Consider the following 17,029-nt stretch of genomic DNA (forward strand, 5'->3'; position numbering starts at 1 on the left):
GTGTCCCCACCAACCACCATCCCCCCATACAGCACTGCTGTGGCCCCTGCCCAGGCCCAGCCAGCGCCGGGCCTCACGCCCCCTTCCCTGGACGGTGGCAGGCCTCCTCAGGGCCCCTGTGAGGATACCCTCCAGGCAGCCCCCACGGTGATCATTCTATCACTCAGATCTGGCTACCTCACTCCTCACCCCAAATCTTTTCTCACTGACCCTGCGTCAAGGATAAACTCTAAGGCATGGATGGCATTTAAGGCCCTTCAGGATGTAATCAGGACCCCGCTGAGCAACCTGGTCTTGTCTCCCACCCACTCAGGCCTGATGCCCTCCGCTGCTCCTTTCTGCTGAGCATTCCCTGGCTTGTCCTTTGGGGTGCAGCTCGAAGGTCACCTCCTGTGGGAAGCCCTCCCTGAATGCCCTTCCCCAGCAGCCTGACCCGAGCTAGTCCCCTTGGCAGGCCTCTCATCATGGCTACGAGGCCTTCCTGCTATAGCAATGCTGGCCTGTCTTGTTCCCTAGTGAGGCTTTGAGCTGCTGGTGTCAGGCCAGGACAGGTCAGCCAGAGCCTGGGACAAGGTTGGCACTCAGCAGCAGACAGGTCCCGAGCATCAGGGGACGTGCCTACCACACCCCCAATTAGGTGGGCATGAGGACCCCCATTTTGGGGATAAGGAAAGTGATGCTCAGAGAGGCGCAGGATCCGTTCAGGTCACATAAGCAGTAGTGGTGGGACTCGGGCAGGGTGGGACCAGCCAGCACCCGTGCTCCTACACGCCTCTGGGACCAGGCCCTCCAGGTAGTGAAAAGAGGGCCACCTGCTCCTCCTTCTAACGCACCTGCAGCTACTGTACCTTACAGCTTCCACTCAGCACCTCACTCAGCCCCCACCCAGCTCCCACTCGCACAAGGGGACACTTCCTCTAAGCTCAAGCCATGGTTAGGGGGGTGGGGAGAGTTATGGGGAGAGATTCTTCCAGGCAAGTTACCTGCTAAATGCAAAGCCAGCCTTCCTCCCCAACCTAGAGCAAGCGCCAGCGTCCCAGGCTCAGCAGCAGGATGGCCCACAGTGGTCATGGGAGCTCCAAGAGGGGCAGGGGAGCCTGGGGAAGACCTGGGCCCAGTCGCCACCTCTCCTTGCCTGAAGTGCAGTGCAGGCCCCTCTGTCTTTTGCACACCCCAGTCTAACTAGATCGCTTCCTCTTTCCTGAGGCCCCAGGGGGCCTCACAACCTGGCCTTCCTTTCAAAGCAAACAAATACAGAACCAGTGAGTAAATCCTGGGGTTCCCGTGCAGCCACGGGAGGGAGCAACATGATAAAGGCAGACTCGGGGGACTGCTGTCCAGTGGAGTGAGGGGCCCTGCACCCAGAGCCCTCCTAGGAACGCAGCCTCCCAGCATGGGTACACCCAACCCCCAGGCCCTCAGTGCGGCTCTGGCAGCCATCGGAACACCCCCAAGTCCTTCCCACCGCTCAGGGGTCCTCTCGCTCTGGTTTCCAAGGCCGTGGCTCTGGGCTGGGTATCAAGGAGGCTGCTGGCTCTCAGGGCCCGATCCCTGGCAGGGGGCACCCAGAAGCATTTGAATCCCAACCTGCTGCTGGGATTTGCAAAGTGGTTCCCTATTGGTTCATCTCACAGACGCAGCCGCCCTTCTCCAGCCAAACCCCAGGAGCCAACTCCAAAGCTCCACCGTCAGGTCCTGAGTCTCAGAATCTCCCCAGGCCCCAGAGGCCACCAACAAGTGAGGCCTGAGCCCACCCACTGCCCGCCTGCTAATTAACCTCCCTGCTAACCTCCCTGGTGACCTCACAGGCCCAGTGCTCTGAAAGCTGCAGGCCCTGACACCTCCTCCCCAGCCTCAGGAGCAGCTGAGTTCAAATCCCAGCTCTGCTTCCCGCCAGCTGTGTGAGTTGGGATGCCCTGCTTCACCTCTCTGAATCTCAGTTGTAAGGCTGAGTTAACTCGCAGTTACTAGAGGGTTAACTGATAACTGAGCAAAAATAATGCCAGTGTTGGTCAGGTGCTCACAAGGTACCAGGCCCTGTTCTAGGCTCTGGACTGGGATTAATTCATTATGCTCCCAAGATCCCTCCAGGTAGGTGGTTCTGCTACTATACCCCCCATTTTACAGATGAAGAAACTGAGGCTCTTCTCCTCGGTTGCCCTGTGGTAATAAGCACGGGAGCTAGGATTCAGCCCCAGCAGGCCGTCTCCAGAGAGCACGCACTAATCGCCACTCTATGTTGCCCCCAGGAAGGTTCCACCGTCTCTCCAATGCTGCTGGGGGCCTAGCCTCGTCAAATTCCTTACTCCCCATCAACTCCAGGGTCCTGAGTGTGCCCCCTCCCCGCCTGTCTACTGGCAGACACTGCCACACAAGCTCAGGCACTCCCTCCACTTGCCTTCAGACCTTTGACCTCAGGTAGAAATGACCACCTGACTACTCTCCGCTCCCCAAGCCCTAGGCTTCCATCGCAGTTCCTGGAGCCCCCAAGGGCAGGGCCCAGTGGTGTCCTGGACCCAGCAGGGACTCCACAAATGCTTGTGGAGTGGCTGAGTGGCCCATGGGGTCAGGTCCAAAGGCCTCTGGCTGTGCCCATCCAGTCAGTCCTTGTCACCTGAGAAGCTCTCAGTAATGAGGCCCCACAGAAATTTCGAGGCCCGGATGTCAAGGTCCCTCCAGCAGGTGTTCTTCCTCACACTGCTGGGGGGGAAGTTAGCATCTAGGCAGCCCACAGAGAGGTGCCATGAAGACCACATATGTAGTGAGCAGAAAGGCCCAAAGTGACAGAAATTGATAAAAACTTCACCACACCACTGACACCCCATATATCAAAGGCCCCAAATCCCATTCTCTGCTTGCCTGCAATTTCTATCAGAGCTTGCCAGCTGCACATTTATTGAGAAGTTTGTGATCTGACAGGCACTGTATTACCAACATTAATGATGCATCAGTCTCTAGAATTACTGGGGAAACAGTCCAATTGATTTTATTATTATCTTGAGTTCTTCACATTTCATTCCACGCAGCTTGCTACCAGAGTTTTTGAGCAAAGACCAAAGCAAATAAAGAAAGGTTTCGGGGCCAGGGCTGACCTCAGGTGGGAAAACCTGGGCTTGTCCTGGGACCCTTGGTGATGGCTCTCCCACCCCTCTGCCTTCTTCCTCTGTGACAGCAGGGTGGGGTCACTCAAATGCCAGGTGGCGGAGAGGGGCAAGCGTGGCTTCCTCGTGGAGAGGAGAGCCGGGGGACAGATCAAGAGTTGAGGCCAGGCCTCCCACTCATGCCACAAAGATGGAGGTGGCCGGTGTGAGGAAGAAATAGCCATTGATGTCACCTGTCATCTGCCCCTTGGCTGGGGCAGGGAACTGGCCCCAAATGGAACCCACACGCAGAAATTGGCCCATGTCCACACCTGGCCTGGCAGCTCTGCTGGCTCTCCGGGGGCAAGAGGGACACCCAGGATGGGATGGAAGATGTGAGGTGGTGCCCACCTCATCTCAGGCCACTCGGGAGACTCCTCCAGCCACACGAGACTCCTTTCTGTTCTAGAACTTGCCATTGCTGGTCTCAGGGCCTGCCTTAGCACAGGCTGCTCCCTCTGCCCTCAGGTTCCCTCCACCCTACCCCCACCATCGCAGGGCCCTCCTCGGAAAGGCCTTCCCCACCTTAAGGCCTCCCACGCCCACCCTTGGTGTCTCCATCCAGCACCTTTCTTGTTTCTTTCTTAGCATCTTTCATTGTTTATAAAGGTGGCATCGATCGGCTTCTTGACCTGTTTCCCCTCTGGCTCCCTGCAGACAGGGATCTTATCTGTTCTGGTCACCACCACTGCCCCAGAGCCTTGCAGGTCCCGTACCCACGTGGGGAACGAGTGCATGAGTCTGAAAGCAGGCAGCCACTTAAGGAGCCAGCTTCTAGCAACCCTGAAGGCAGTGTTTTGGGTCAAGAGGTTCTCAAGCAAATGGGTGGTTGTTTCCAAGCTGCCTGTCCTCTTCCCACCCCTGACCTCCATGCTAGGGGCTCCGTTAGGCCCTCTCCTTTCTAGCTCCTTGTGCAGACATTTACCCACCTGGACTCATCTCCTGCCTTTCCTCTCCCAACTCAGCCTCCCCCTCAGCTTTCTCCAGGAGCCCTCAGAGGCCGCAGGGCCAGTGGGAAGCTGAGGGCTGGAGGTCAGGCCGGGAGCCAGGTTCAAATCCCGGCCTCACCACCTGAGCAGATCATGTAACTGACTGCACCAAGTTTTGCCCAACTACCTTCCTACAAAACACGGGCGAGGAGGTGACAGAGGTTCAGAAGATGACAGTGGTTCAAAGTGACCATGAGGACTGAGGTGCAGGGACCCCAGGTGGCCGTGAGACGTGGATTCCCCAAAGGCTTGGAATAATAGAAGAAGTGGGCGCCTCATGGGGTGCAGGGGCCCGGGCAGTATCTCTGGGTACCAAGGGCCCTTGTTCACATGGTAGGATTATTAGGTGCGTTCCAGGCCCAAGGCAACAGACAGGTGAAACGAGAAGATGGGGGAAGCAGCACGTCTGCCCTCAGAGCAGGCAGCTAAAAAAGACACGATGATCCTTATCTGAGCAGAGAGGCGAGCTGGACGCTGGAAAGGCTGAAAGGCCAGGTGAGAACTGGTTCAGTTCAGCCATGAATGAGGGTCACCGTGAAGGTTCTAGAAGCTCACAGGGCCAACGTATGGGCCTTGTAGGGGTAGTGTTCTAACTACTGGTATTACGGTTATTATTGTTATTTAGTATTTTCTGAGATTAAATCAGAATATTTGACTTGATAGGTAGTGTTCTGATTTGCAAGTAGGTTTTCCTGAAATAAATATTTCAGATATCATTTATTTATGAACATTTACCACGTGCCCAGCTCTATGCTAAGCACTAACCCTATATTTCATCCTAACAACCCCCAGTCTCCCCACTTTATACCCATGAAAACTGAGGTGCTCAGAGGGGACGTCGGAATACCTGAGGTCCCGCAGGTGGAAGATGCAGGGTATGAATCCTGGCAGATCCGAGAGTCAGAGCTCCTGGACCCCTTGGGGCAGAAGCAGCCCCTCTGGCCCGAGGGTCCCACCGCCTGACCAGCATCCAAGGCCCATCAGAGGGCCTTGGACGTGCCCCAGATCACGCAGTTATCCCAGGCAGGGCAGGGACAACAGATAAATCTACCATGAACGTTGCCTCACTTAATTCTCAAAATAACCTGGGAAGAGAGTACTACCAATTTCATGGCCAAAGAATTCAGTCTCCAGAAAGCAAAAGGACTGCTGGGCAGAGTGAGGGTCTGGACCCAGACGGGAGGCTGTTGGGTAACCCCCGTGCCACCTGGCTAAATGCCTGGAACCTGGCCCTTGTGCCTCCCTCCGGGCTGCCCGGCCCCAGTGCTTGCAGCCTTCTGAGCCGCCCGGCTGTCACCGCCGGCGGGCTCTGCACCTGGCACGCGATGCCAGCAGCCACGGTAAACAGGCCCAGCTGCAGCTGGACTCACCCGGCTGGCCTGTGCCCGGGGAGGCCAGGTCGGGGGACGGGTTCCTTGGCATTTCTAGTAGCGGGCTCTTACTCAATTAGGCCCTTTCTGTCCAAAGGGCAGCTGTGACGTGCAGAATGGTCTATGGTGTCAATATGAGCCCAGCATTGTATAGCTGGGAACACACAATGCCCTTGGTCGACTGTTTATTTATAAATCCACCCAGCGCTCACCGCGGCCTTTACACTCAGCTCTTTCCCAAAATGCAAATTGGCTTCCTCCTGTAAGTCAAACCGGCTTGCTCAAGCTGATAAAAATCATCCCAAACGGGCTCTTTTATCTCCTCAATACAGAAAGTCCCATACCTCCTAGAAAGAGGAAGACGTCTTCTCTCCGCTTCACGGGGGCTGGCCTGGGGACAGGCCATGCAGAGGCATCCAGGGCATGTGAGGGGGTCAATGAGAGCAGTGGGAGAGAAGGTTCTAGGCTCTGAGACTTGTGTTCAAATCCTGCCCCTGACACGTTCCTAGCTCTGTGGGCTTAATCCCTCTGAGCATCACTCCATGTGCCCGTGTGTGTGTTAAGTGGGGATAAAAATAGTCCCTTCCTTATAGGGTTCGCTGGAGAATTAAATGAGATAACGTATGTGAACTGCTTGGTACATTGCTGAACCCTAGTAAGTCTTCTGAATAGGGTGGTAGTGGCGGTGGTGGTGAAGAAGGAGAAGAAAATAGTTGCCATTCTTATCTGAAGCTTGGAAGTGCCACCCAGTTACTCTTGCTGGGTGGCTTCAGGATGGTCCCTTTTGCTCTCTGAGCCTCAGGTGCCCCCGCTGTAAAGTGTGCCCCCAGGAGCCTTTCTCCTATTGGTTGGCCGCCCAGCCCCTCGACTGCCTGCATCATATTCAAACAGCTTTGGGAGTGCTGTTTCCAGTACCCTCTCTCTTCACTCTCTCAAGGGCTCTTTTATCAGACAAACAAAATCTGTTCTAAAAAAAACCCCTCCGCGTTTTATAGAAAAGCAAACTATCTGACCGCCCCTCTGCCAGCTGGTGTCAGGAAGTCTAAACAGCCGTAAGCATCACTTAAAGGCACATAACTTGCGCAAGGCTTGCTGAGGGATAACCAGGAACTGATAAGGGCCTGTTACCTGCTAGACTAATAAGGGGCCTCCAGGGAGTGGACCGGAAGTGCAAGTAACCTCAGTACGGTCCTAGAAGTCACCAGAGACCAAGACGTGCACTGGAAGCTCTTGGTGGAGGTTCCAAGGCTTACAAGGAGGCATCACGATGCTGTCGTGACAACTGGGCTTGGCAGGCAACGTGGAGCCCTGCCCACAGAGTGACGCCCAAGCCTCGGTCTCCTAGCAGGGAACGCCAGCAACGGTGTACGTGGCGTGCATTCACCGCAACGCTTAGCACCCGGGGAGACAGGGGTTACCAGGATGGACCCATTTACAGAGGAGAAAGCCGAGGCCTGGAGGAGGGAAGTGACCAGTCCAAGGTCACACAGCTTGTTGTTAATGAAACCAGCAGCCATGAAATGGCCATGCCACTGCAGCCACCAACTTTCCCCGATGGGATGACGCCTGACGGATGATGTCAGCTCCCAAAGACTTTCACCTCCCAGTCTCATTTACTGCTCACAGCAGCCCAGCAGACAGGCTGGGTGGGGGCTGTTAAATCTCCCCGCTTTGCAGGTTGAGGACAGAGGCACAGGGCCATGTCACCCCGTCAGGGAGTAGCTGGGCCAAGCCTGCCCTCAGACCTGCAGAAACCCCTGCTGCTCTCACCTTCTCCTCGCTCCCTCAGCATGGGCGGGCCCAGCTGGAGGAAGGGCCCGCCCCCTAGGCCCCGACCCCACCAGCCCTCCCACCCAGCTCAGGTAGGTTGGTCCTGAAATGCAGCTGAGGGACTCCACTCACCTGTATAATCAACAGGTTCCAGTCTCTCCCTCCAATCCAAGCAGCACCCTGCCCCCCGATTAATCTCCTAAAACACTGCCCTTCCCTGACCTCCCTCGCCTCTAGGATGAGTGTCCCCTCCCAACCCTGCCTTCCCTTTGGGGTCCCAGACATCCCTGGAGACCTGGCCTCAGTTACTCCCCTGAAGACACAGGCACTGGCTGGGCTCCCCCGGACCACCGGGGTATGCACACCTCTCTCCCTCTCTTCACACCTTTCCGCTTCCCAGAAGTGCCTTTCCTCTCCTGTCCTCTTCGCCTTGTTCTCGCTAAAGCCTCTGCATTATCAACACCACCTTTAAGTGCCCCCTCCTCCAGGAGGCCCTCCCTGACTACTCTAGCCCATTCTCGTCGCTCACTTGTTTCAAGGTCTCCTTGGAACCTCTTAGCAGATTTCTCTGGCACTTTCAGTATGTATCATTCCTATTCTGCCAAGCAGCCAAGGCTTAGTTTCCAATTTCGACTGTGAAACTCGCTGAAGTCAGGGTCTCAGGATTTTCGTTTGGCCATCCTTCTGCTCAAGAAATATTGCCTTAGCCTGTGCTCCTCTGCCCACGCCACCTCCCTGCGACCCCGTGCTAGGGGATACAGGAGACACGGCTCTGGCTTTCTAGAAGGAGCTCACATCTAGAAATGGGGAAAGAAACAGACAGTTGCCACCTAGCTTAGTAGGGGCTGCAACGGGCAAAGTGGGAGGCCATGGGACCGCTGCCTGGTCCAGGTGCTGCTCTCCATCGGGAGCCCTCACCGTGCCAAGCACGGGGCCCTACCCTAAGGACACACTCTAGCCGGTCTCCTGCTGGACTGAAATTGCAGGCGAGTGATTTATCTGTCAGGTTACAAGACAAAGGAGGTCTGGCTGGGCGCGTGGGGGAAGCAGGGTGGGCGAACGCTGCCCTCCAACCGAGCCCTCTACCTGCAGGCGGTCAGGAAGAAGCGCTGAACCCAAGTGACAAGAAGGAATCCCCTGGCCTGGGGGAAGCCCGTCCACCCTGATGGAAAAGGCAGGGAGAAAGAAGGCTGAGCCCGACCCGGCAGGGCTCTGCGGGGCACATACATTCCCTAGCCCCTCAAAGCCAGCGCCCCAGAAGCCTCAGCTCCCGAAACATGTGTCAGCCTTGCGGGTGGGGCCTTTCTGTTTTCTGTTTTTCTGAGCAGGCCTCTCCAGATGGGCCGACGATAGGAAATGCACCACCGCACACTGCTGGCTCTTGGCCTAGTGGGCCCTGGCCACTGTCTGCAGCTCTGAGCATCTCAACGAACGGTTGCATTGTTCTTCCACCCTAAAGCCTTCTCTGGAGAAGCACATGGGTGTCTAGACAAATAAATAAATGGGGGTCCTGCATGCCAGCGGGGGGGCCTCTGACCACACCCTCACATCCAGCTCCTTGTCACCCAGGCTTGTGGCCCTGGCCCTGTACCCCGGCAGGGGACAGAAGGTTCTTCTCTGGATTCGAGAAGACCCTGCCTCCCTTCAAAACCTCTTCCAAGCTGGAGCTCTCTGTGGGTCTCACAGTCATGGCGGGGTGGGGCGTTCCAAGCCCCCTAGGGGATGAGGAGAAGCCCTCCATCTGCAGCGCCCCGGGTTACCGTCAGCAGCCTCCCTCCCCACTGCTTCAGGGGCGGCAGAAACACGCGAGCATCCTGGGCACTGGGTCTGGGAGTCTCTGCCCCTCCCCCCGAGCTTGTTTTCCTGTCAGTAAAATGGGGCGGCTAAAGTCAATGATGGGCCAGCTGTCTCCCAGGCCCCCACTGTTGTTCTAACCAACCACACCTGAAGAAACAGCAGCAGGACCAATGCCCAGAGCAGCGAGGGGCGTTCAGAAGGCAGGATGGGGAAGACGTGGGGTTGTCGATGGCTGCAGAAGCCCTAAAAGCTGGTAAAAGGCTTAATCCTGCATAATGATTTACAAAGTGACAAGTAAAATAGATTTACCGTGACAGCTTGAAAGGTGAACCACAGAAATAAAATTACACTCGGGCTCATCCTGTCTCTCTGCCACCTGTCCCCTCCCTTCCGAAAACCAGAAGTCCTGTGCACACACATGGACATATGTGCATGGCAGGGGGACAAAGGAGGAGGCAGCTCTGGCCCCTGTCCTGGGAAGGGCTGGCGGGTTCCCTGTTTCAGGTGCAGCCCGTACAGGTGATGCTCACAGCAGCCCTCCAAAGCCAGGGGGCTGTCTCCATCGACAGATGAAGACACACTGGCTGGCATGCCCTGCGTGAGATTCCACCTTCAGGAGCATGCAGCAGGCACCCCAAGAGCCCGAGGGACCCAGCACCGCCAATTTCTACCAAATCCGTCTGATCAGACGTCTCAGTCCTAGGGTTCCTAGGTTTTCAGGGGCCAGGGAGAGGGGTTCACTGCTTCCACTGGCATGAGGCAGGACTCCAACAGCACTGGGCCAAAAACCAGACAAGAGGAAATCAGGGAAGACAAGAAACACCTTCAGCCAAGTTCAAGTAAGCAGACGCTCCCGCCTACAGTACTGGGTTCACGGGCGTCATCTGGATTTCTCTGTCAATGCCACGGCCCTCGATCTGTGCTTACAGAAGTACCACGGGGTACATTTTCCTCCACTGAAGCGGGCTCATTCGGCATTCAGCTGTGTGGGGGAGAAGGATCCAGTTTGTCAACGTGCCAGCCATGGGCCACAGAGATACTCTCCCTGGTGGCAATGAACTCCACCAGCTGCTCCAGGCTCCCGGGCTGCCTTTCCACCTCCCCCAGAGAGGTGCCGGCACAGGCACCTGCCCAGGCTCCCCAGTCAGGGGCAGAGGCTGGCAACCATGCCCGCTGGGTTACTCATCTGCCCCAACAGGGATGGATTTGAAAAGAAAAATCTAGAAGGGGTCACATGTAGGGAGAAAAAGACCAGCATCCCCTTGGTAGCCGTGGGGCCTGAAGCAACTTCACCCCTCTGAGCTCCAGCTTCTTTCTGGTTAAAATGGGAATAACACCACCCACTTCTGAGGGTTGTAACGATCATGAGATCCCAACTAACCATGCCTGGTGCACAGTGGGTGTTTCCAAGGATATGAGTTTTGACTCAAGTGAACGTGGACTGAAATGTATTTGCAGTGGGGACAGCTAAATAGAAGCTCTGATCGCAGTACCGGCTAAGCGAATTCACCTGCCTGTGACCGACCCAGCCTCCCCAGGTCCCCGGGAGCTGCCCGAGTCGAGGGAGCGAAAAGACCATCAGCGACGGGAGGGACAGCAGTCAGGCTGGCCTGGGGACCCCAAACCTTCTGCAGCCTCTGCTCTGCTGCAGGGTCCAAGTCCCAGGCAAGTTTCCCTCCCTGTCACCCTCTGGCTGATACCTGCCAACTCCCAGCTCAGCGCCTCTAACCGATATAGCGCAGGGATATGCCTCGGCAGGCCCGAACACCCCGACAGAGGGTGTCCCTCCCTCCTGCCCCCGTGGCAAGCTGGAGCCCATTCGCCCGCAGACTGGCCTGCTGCGTAGGCTGTGCGTACGAGGCTCCAGCCCCCGGCCCGCCCAGGGAGTCTTGCCCAAGAAGCCCTGAGACCTGGCCAGGCTGCTGCTGAGCCAATTCTCCCAGGAAGCCAAGCCGAGGAGGGCGGCAACTCTGGGCAAAACCACCTGGGCCAGGAGGTGCTCCTAGGAGCTCGGCTGGGCGCAGCTACCCCTCTGGTTCTAAATGGAGTGGGGGGCAGGAGGCACAAGAAGGGGCCGAGGGGTCAGACTGTGTACAAGAGGCAGCTGGGACTCTGGGACCGAAGTTACTCAATTCTTTCTCAAGCGAAGCAGGCAAATCACTTCCAAGGTGCCCAACTAGAGTGCAAATATATATATATATATATATATATATATATATATGTATGTATGTATGTATGTATTTATTTATTTATTTATATTTATGTATGTATTTATTTATTTGTATTTATGTATTTATATATATCTCCAAACAGCAAAACCTACCAGCTCTGTGTAAAGTGTAGCCAATCGTTTATTCATCTGCCTCTTCAGCAAGCATCTTGGAATGTTTGTTAGATGCCAAGCATGGTGCTGGGTATCAGGGAGTCAGAGCCTGCCTGCGGATAGGGCACCTTGAAGATAGCTGAGATCCCGCCAGATGAGGGCTGCAACTGTTCTGGGGAAACGGGGGCAAAGGTGGGGGAGCAACCCCCCTGATCTAGCTGGTGCATGAGGGCAAGCCCAGGCTTGAGCAGGGTTTTGCAGGATGCCTAGGAGTTCACCAAGCAGACAGGGCAGAGAACAGAATATGCAAAGCACACACAAGTGAAAGTTTAGTTGGGGCCAGAGAACGAAGGGCCCTGAGTACCAGGCTGTAGGTGGTAGAGAGTCACGAAGGAGTTTTAACTAGAGCAGAGGAGGTAACAGCCTCAGAGGTCTCTTTTACACAATATTAAGGTAATGCTGGTGGCTAAGTGGAGGGAGAATAGGAGAGGGGAAGCTGGAGGTAGACACCGGAGGGAAAGGCTGCTGCACGGGAGTGGAAAGGAGGGGAGGCTTCGGAAGCATTTGGAAGGTGGAGTTAGAGGTGTCAGCTCCCTGACTATATACTCCCACAGGCCAGGCTCCAGGCAGGGCAGTGGGGACATGGAAACCCAATGTCATAGCTGGCAGTCCTGGGGAGGAGTCAAGGGTGACTCCCAAGGTTCAGTTGGGGCAGTGGGCCCCAGTGAAAGCTTACAGTGGCTTTACGAGAATTAGAACAAGGCTCCCCTTCCTCAAACACTTTACCACCATCCACCAGAACCTATTTAATAAACGTGTAATCTATAAGAACTACACTGCAAGTGCCCCCAAGTTGTGCAGTGCGCAACATGCACGATCACACATGGTGGTCCCAGTAGGCACAATGCACTGAGCGAGCGCTGGGAAGATGGAGTGTCAGAGACCTGGGGTTCAGGCAGGAAGAACAGACATAAAATCTAGTCCAGGGCTTCCCTGGCGGCGCAGTGGTTGAGAATCTGCCTGCCAATGCAGGGGACACGGGTTCGAGCCCTGGCCTGGGAAGATCCCACATGCCGCGGAGCAGCTGGGCCCATGAGCCACAATTACTGAGCCTGCACGTCTGGAGCCTGTGCTCTGCAACAAGAGAGGCCGCGATAGTGAGAGGCCCGCGCACCGTGATGAAGAGTGGCCCCCGCTTGCCACAACTAGAGAAAGCCCTCGCACAGAAACAAAGACCCAACACAGTCATAAATAAATAAATAAATAAATATTAAAATCTAGTCCATGAAGGTAAGAACATAACAAATAACAGCCAAAGCAGAGTGTTTACTAACCCTCCCTGCCTTTTCGGCATGAGAAATCTAAATAAAATGAGAGGTGGGCTTATTTACTATATGGAATTCGAAAAGAAAAAGTAGCTGCTCAAACAAGGTAAATAAATGAAATGCAAAAACACAAGTCAGAAAGCACCAGTTTTAAAAGACAGAGATTGGCGAAAACTATAGAAAACCAATTCTGGCCTTGGAGCTTACTAAAACTTTGATTTCTTTTAAAGGATCCTATACACCGAGCAAAACCCCAGCAAGTGAACACAGCTGAGTGAAACCTATGTGCTGAGAAAATCAGAAGTATATGGATAGCTGAGGGTTTCTATTTCATTATCCATCTATCTGAGCTTTACTGAATACCTTCACCGATCCAGGCTGTCTGGGGATACAGGAATGAGACCTAGCTGGCACCCTCACGGAAGGGGCAGTCCAGGGAGAATGCAGAGGGCTGGGGGAGTAAAGGGGGGCACTGAGAGACCCCCCCAGGAGGAGGCAATGACAAAACGGAGGCCTGCCAGTAAGGAGGGGCTGGGAGACCTTATGCCACGGTCCACATGATGATGTCCAAAGCCCCGTGGACAGATCCCTGTTTCACAAACGTGAGAACTTTGTGAGTAGAAGTCAGATAGACCACATTCAATCTTGGGGGGGCTGGTATAGAAAGCCTTGCCTATCCTGGAGGTACAAATGCTCAACCAGGCTTCCAGAAGTATCCCAGGTAGAAGAGGCCTCAATGCACATATGGGGAAACCGAGGGCAGACAGAGCCAGGGCCTTGACTAGGTCAGGAAGCTGTTCCCTGGTAGAGATGGGAAATGGGTCTCCTACACTGGCCAGAGCCCCTTCCAGGGCCCAGTGCTGCCCTGGGGGTAGCTAGTCAGCCCAACATCAGATACATGTGGAGCGGTGACAGGCAGGGAACACACATCTGGATGGCCACATGAGTCCCTGACCCCTGGGAACCACTTAAACCTAGAGGGGGAGGTACTTCTCCTACACAGGCCAGATTCTCATTCTTAAAAATTTCGGGCTTTCATTTCTTGAAAAAGATGTTCACAGGGGCATCCCTCTGGCTGAGGCCTGCTCTTGCCTCCAGCTGGCAATCCTAACAAGTGTGTTTATTGGGTACAAACTCCCTTCCTCAGCCTCCCCTCCTGGCAGCCCTGGGAGGCGGGCGCTCTCCACCCATTTTACAGGTGAGCAGGCAGATCCAGAGACCCCTCTCAACCCGGGTTCCTCTCTTTCTGGGCCTGCTGGGAAGACTGACCCACTGCTAAGTGCCAGGCGGGAGTTGGGGTGGGCTGGTACAAGCTGAGTCCTCTGCCCACTGAGCCCATTGGAAGGTGCGGACTTGGCTCAGGGTCAGGCCTCGTGGGGCATCTTGGACCCTCGGCCTCAGCAGTCTGAGCCCTGATGGCTGGGGCAGAGCCCCGGAACCACCCTGCCCAGGTGCTGCTAGGCCACGGAGGGTGCCGGCAGCCAGGCTGCGGTTTTGTGCTCGACTAACTCTTGGCTTCTACGCAATGAAGTGGAGAGAGGAGTCATGGCGAGAAGGCACTGTCCATCCACTCACCCTGCCTGCCCACTCACTGAGGGCAGCCTTGGGGCCGCCCTGGACCGCAGCCCCAGCCCTCTGCTCAGCACCAGAATGCTGAGAGGCAGTGGCCAGCGGAGGCAAGGCCCACCCGACAAACACTGGCTCTAGTCACCTTCAAGGTGAGGCAAGGAGACCCAGCGGCCTGCACAGGTTCAGACCAGAGCGAGCTGGCCTGGCTTCTCCCCCGCAACCCACCCTCCTGCTGCCTCTGCAAGTCACACGAATCCCAGTTTAGTTATCGAGGGCCTCCCGGCTGCTGCGGGAACTCTGGGATTCTGGAGTGGCCTGACTCAGGCAGATTATCCTCTTAGAGGAGAGAGATGAAGAGAATGGGGAAATGGAGGCCCAGAGAGGGCAAAGGGTCTGCCCGCGGTTACGAGGCAGGATTGGAGGCACAGGGACAAGGAATGTTAGGGCAGAGATGACCTTAGTGGGCCAAGCAGTCCCAGTGCCCCCATGTCACTGACAGGTAAACTGAGGCCCAGGGATGGGAAACGACCTGCCGAACGTGACTTTGAATCAATAAGAATCCCAGGATGATAATTCTGGGTAGATCCCGTGGGGCCAAGATAGAGCTGCCCTCTGTGACCCCAGCCTCAAAAGTTAGGGAAGTTGCAACACTTCCTTGTTTCCATAGTGACTAGCTACTGCTCCAGGAATACACTGAAATGTTTGTGTTCCCTCTTCTTTGCCAGCCCTGGGCCAGGCTGTGAGGACATAGAGCGGAAAGAGGGGGTGTGAAGGGAGGCACAGACCCAGCCCCCATTCCAGTTGATCCCAAGCAATGGAGGGCAGGAGGGAGAGGAACAGGAGAATTTTCAGTGGAGGAAGAAATCCCTACCCTAGTGTCTGAGAATGTCAGGGGAGGGAGGTCAGAGGTGGCAGCTCTTGAGCTGGGCTCTTAGGGGTGCAGCGGAGTTAACCAGATAGGATTGGGGAAGGAACTGACATAGGCAAAGGTCCCAGGGCTTGAGGGTGATGGCACATTAGAAAGGGACAGTGCACAGAGTAGAGGGCATGAAAGTGGAGGAGATGAATGGAAGAAAATCACGATGGAAACCAAATGCAGAATGGCAAAATTACAAGTGTGACTAGGGTATGACAAACACCTCCCCATGCCTCTGTTTTTCCAACTGTTAAATGGACACCTTATAGCTATATGGAAAGTGACAAGCGCAAAAGAAAAAGTCCTCCCACAGGACTTGGAGATCTGGGCCAGCTCTCCAGTCCCAGCCCTCAGCCTGTTTTGCAGAGGTAGGTAGGCATTCCCAATGGGCTTCTAGGCATAACCTCGGTCAACCTTCAAATACATCCAGGATCTGACTCTGTCTCACTAAGTCCACTGACCATTCTGGTCAAAGCCACCAGCATCCTCATGTGGGTTACTGTAAAAGCTACCCAGCTGGTCTCCTTGTTTCCACCCTTGTCCCCTAGAGTCTATTCTCAGCTCACTAGGCAGAGGGATCTTCTTAGAAGGTACACCAGATAGTCTCGGTCCTTTAATTAAAATCCTCCAGTGGCTTCCAAATTACTGAGCATGAAGTCAGAAGCCCTTCTCGTGCTCCATAAGGCCCTCTGCGACCTGGTCCCTGACCATCTTGCTAACTTCCTCTCCTATCTTCCTCCCCCTCCCACTCCATCCAGCTACACTGGCTTCCCTGCCTTTCTTAGAGCATGCCACAGGGCCTTTGCACATGCTGTTCCCACTGCCTGGAGTGCTTTTCTCCCAGATGTTCATGGGGTTCACTCTCTTACCTCCCTGAGATATCTGCTCAAATGTAGCCTCTTCAGAGAAGCCTTCCCTGGTCACTCCATCTAAAGAACCCTTATTCTCCCATCTCCTTATATCGCCTCATCCTGACTTATTTTTCTTCAAAACACTTATCATAACTCAGCATGACATCATACATAAAGTTGTAGACTTGTTGACTATCTCACCTAGGAGAATGCAGCAAGGCCTCTGTCAAGTTCACCACTATATCCCCAGGGCATGGAATAGTTCCTGGCACATAGGAGGTGCTCAACAAATTGATAAATGAATAAGTAATCCATCTTTCTTGGAGAGCTGGGTAAGGGAAGGCACAGAAAGATCCCAGGCCCTGCTCCCTCAGGCGCAGAACACTGGAGGCTTCCAGACCAGCCAGGAAAATTTGTTCTCAGGCTGGCCTAAGGACCCACAAGCAGGAAAAATGTGCTGCCCTCCCAGTGCACGGGCTCCCAGACCTGGAAGGGAAGCAGGGCCTGGCCTGAGGGTCAATAGTTCTTTCCATACACACTAGACTTGAGCAGCCCAAGGAATCAGTCTCAGGGAGCAGAGGATGGAAGGAGGCCAGGCCGGCTAGGGCGGGAGGAGTTAGCATCTTGCTGGCTTTGCAGCCAGCTTCCTTCCCTCTCTGGGCCTCAGTCTCCTACTCTGGGAAATGGGGATGAGACAGGGATAAGATAAGCTGGTTGCCCAGGTCCCTCCTGCTCCAACAGTCTGGGCATCTTTGGGTCTTCAGAGCCCCAGGAGGGATCAAACCAGGTTGAAACTAGGGCCACAGATTCAACCCACGGTCCCAGGCAAGGGTAACATCCTGCAGCCAATTAGAACAGACACCTGGGCAAGGCGTCTCAGGTGGGCTCCTGGAGACCCCGTTTCCACCCAAGGTGATGGCTGGCAGAGTGCGGGGCAGCCCCGTCTGAGCCAGGAAGTGAAGGGCAGAACACTGTAATA

General features: G+C 55.2%; 1 protein-coding gene across 4 annotated transcripts in view; it reads right to left on the reverse strand.

Moving 5' to 3' along the window:
- The window catches only part of ZMIZ1 (zinc finger MIZ-type containing 1), a 233,638-nt gene that overhangs the window by 204,258 nt on the left and 12,351 nt on the right, over positions 1-17,029 (reverse strand). The gene's annotated exons all lie outside the window — the stretch shown is intronic.

The sequence above is a fragment of the Balaenoptera physalus genome (genome assembly GCF_965194825.1).
Source record: "Balaenoptera physalus genome assembly, chromosome: 14".
In the NCBI taxonomy this organism is placed as follows: domain Eukaryota; kingdom Metazoa; phylum Chordata; class Mammalia; order Artiodactyla; family Balaenopteridae; genus Balaenoptera; species Balaenoptera physalus.